Source organism: Bison bison, unplaced genomic scaffold, assembly GCF_000754665.1.
Source record: "Bison bison bison isolate TAMUID 2011002044 unplaced genomic scaffold, Bison_UMD1.0 scf7180017864484, whole genome shotgun sequence".
Lineage (NCBI taxonomy): Eukaryota > Metazoa > Chordata > Mammalia > Artiodactyla > Bovidae > Bison > Bison bison.
In genome coordinates, this window is record NW_011495044.1 from 4,493,251 (window position 1) to 4,497,017 (window position 3,767).

The window sequence follows — 3,767 nt, forward strand, 5'->3', positions numbered from 1 at the left end:
AAATTGATCCAGCCACTATGGAGAACAGTGTGGCTGCTGGTGCTGCTAAGTCGCTTCAGTTGTGTCTGACTCTGTGCGACCCCAGAGACGGCAGTCTACCAGGCTCCCCCGTCCCTGGGATTCTCCAGGCAAGAACACTGGAGTGGGTTGCCACTTCCTTCTCCAATGCATGAAAGTGAAAAGTGAAAGTGAAGTTGCTCAGTCATGTCCAACTCTTAGCAACCCCATGGACTGCAGCCTATCAGACTCCTCCATCCATGGGATTTTCCAGGCAAGAGTACTGGAGTGGGGTGCCATTGCCTTCTCCGGAGAACAGTATGGAGTTTCCTTTAAAAACAGCTACCATATCCTGCAGTCCCATTCCTGGGCATATATCCAGAGAAAAACACGATCTGAAAGGATACATACAACCAAAGTTCACTGGAGTACTGTTTACAATAGCCAGTGCAGGGAAGCAACCTAAATATCAACCAACAGAGGAATGGATAAAGAAGACATGGTGTGTGTGTGTGTGTGTGTGTGTGTGTGTATTTATTTATATAATGGAATATTACACATCCATTAGGAATAATGTCATTTGCAGCAACATGCATGAACAAGAGATCATACTGAGTGAAGCCACAGAAAGAGGAGTATCATAATATGATATTGCTTATATGCAAAACCTGAAAAGAAATGATACAAATGAACTTATTTGCAAAACAGACTCACAGAGAACAAACTGATGATTGGTTACAGGGGAGGGGGAGAATATATGCATATATACAGCTGAGTGGCTTTGCTGTGCACCTGGAAGTGTCAATAACATTGTATCAGTTATACTCCAATATAAAATGAAAAGTTAAAAAAATACCTCAAGTGAAAGAGCTTTACTCCTTATCTAAGAACAGATTTCTATCAAAACTCAGTGCCATGTGTGTCTTGAAATTTACAAATGACTTGTGGTCACAATAACACCTGTTAGCACATTGATTTGACTTGAAAATTTTTCTAAATGAAGTCTGATTTAGCTAGTTTGACAAAGAGACTGGCCTTGCTAATTTGCATGATTCTTATTTACAATAAATTGAGCTGCAGCTGCAGCTAAGATATATTTAAAGTGATATTTTAATGCTAAAGATGTGTTGCAATTAACAGTATCTCGATTTTCTCATCTCTTCCTAAATGCCTCTCAGTGAGAGTGATCAGTATAATTAAAGGTCCCTTGAGAAAGTTAAGGAATCTAATGACAGCATTACAATTTTTTTTGCAAGTCAGATGGTTATAAGTTCTTCGTTTCAACAAAATTAGTGGTGGAGCTAATTGAACTGTCAGCTGATGAAGGAACACTATTGGATTTTTGACATAAAGTCAGAAGGAAACTGTCCGGTGAAAAAAAATGCAAAACATAAAAGCTGAGAATTATGTTTTTTTTGAGGACATTGCTGAAGACTATAACCTGGGAAGGCCTTTCAGAACTCTGAGGGACTGTTTCAAAGAAGTAAGGGATAACCAGGATAAGTGAGTTTTTGCTGGGGAAAAAACAACATGTAGTCAAACACGAAAAGATTACTGCTAAGCACAAAAAACAGGCATCTCAAGTTAATAGTTTCAGTGCTTCTCTGTGAATCAGTTCGGTTCAATCACTCAGTCATGTCCAGCTCTGCGATCCCATGGACTGTAGCACTACAGTTCTTTGCATCAAGTGGCCGAAGTATTGGAGTTTCAGCTTCGGCATCAGTCCTTCCAATGAATATTCAGGACTGATTTCCTTTAGGATGGACTGGTTGGATCTTCTTGCAGTCCAAGGGACTCTCAAGAGTCTTCTCCAACACAACAGTTCAAAAGCATCAATTCTCCATGAATGGGAATATGTAAGACTCTGGGCTCATTGTAATTATTCCTTTTGATATATGTTTTACTATCCAGGGCCAGTATGCTCATTTTCTCCATCCTAAATTCCTCTCAGGGCACAATGTTGGGGCAGCTGCAGTAGCTGATGATGTGATGACAGGCAACATTCTCTGTTTTTGCTGTTGATGTTTTCTTGTTTTTTGACCATGTGCAGCTTGCAGGATCTTAGTTCCCTGACCAGGATTTGAATCCAGCACCACTGTAGTGAAAGCACAAATTCCTAACCACTGGGGCAGCAGGGAATTCTTATAGGTAACATTCTTTGTTTACTGAAATAGCAGGCAGTATTTTTTTGTCCATAAAACCAAAGAACTGATTAATATTCTTCTAACAAAACTACCAGCATTATCATATATTTTTGTGAGTAATATTCCTCAGCACTGTATCAACTAAAAGAAGAAATAAAATTGAAAGGGAACCCTTTTATCTAACAGTAAGAAGTAGTCATTTAGATACATGAATTAATTGATAGAGAAACCCCATCTATCTCACCGAGAGTTGCATTTCCAGTAGAATTTTACCTTTTATGTTTATGTATTATCAAATTTGTAATCATGTCATTTTGAGCAGTTACATGTTAAGGATGACTATAATAATTAGTTCAGAAGAATTCTTTCTAATACAGTCAAACGATTACAGAAAATATTTTAAAATTTTACCTATATACATATTTTTATTGCAAAGACGTGATCAGTAAAATGTTTTTCAAACATAAAACGTATTACATTTGGATACCATTCTATGGGGAAGTAGAACATAAATATAAGTTGTAGAAAAACAGTAGAATTACAGAATGTTGAAGACCTCATTTATGTAATTTTAACTGGATGATGGTTATTCGGTTGTTATGTAGATCCTGTTGGATATATTATGACTAATGATTTAGATTTTATCTTAAATCATCATTATTTACAATTTACAATTACATCGAAAAAGCAAGAGAGTTCCAGAAAAAACATCTACTTCTGCTTCATTGACTATGCCAAAACCTTTGACTGTGTGGATCACAGCAAACTGAAAAATTCTTAAAGCGATGGAAATACCAGACCACCTGAGCTGCCTCCTGAGAAATCTGTATGTAGGTCAAGAAGCAACAGTTAGGAACCGGACAGGGAACAACAGACTGGTTCTAAATCGGGGAAGGAGTACGTCAAGGCTGTATATTGTCACCCTGCTTATTTAAATTTTATGTAGAGTACATCATGAGAAATGCTGGGCTGGATGAAGCACAAGCCGGAATCAAGATTTCCAGGAGAAATATCAATAACCTCAGATATGCAGATGACAGCACCCTAATGGCAGAAAGTATAGAACTAAAGAGCCTCTTGATGAAAGTGAGAGAGGAGGGTGGAAAAAGTTGGCTTAAAACTCAATATTCAGAAAACTAAGATCATGACATCTGGTCCCATCAGTTCAGTTCAGTTGCTCAGTTGTGTCTGACTGTGACCCCATGGACTGCAGCATGCCAGGCCTCCCTGTCCATCACCAACTCCCAGAATTTACCCAAACTCATGTCCATCAAGTCAGTGATCCCATCACTTGAAGGCAAATAGATGGGTAAACAATGGAAACAGTGACAGACTTCATTTTGGGGGGCTCCAAAATCACTGCAGGTGGTGACTGCAGCCATTAAAAGACGCTTGTTCCTTGGAAGAAACATTATGACCAACCTAGATAGCATATTAAAAAGCAGAGACATTACTTTGCCAACAAAGGTCCATCTAGTCAAAGCTATGGTTTTTCCAGTAGTCACGTATGGATGTGAAAGTTGGACCATGAAGAAGACTGAGCGCCAAAGAATTGATGCTTTTGAACTGTGGTGTTGGAGAAGACTCTTGAGAGTCCCTTGGACTACAAGGAGATCCAACCAGTCC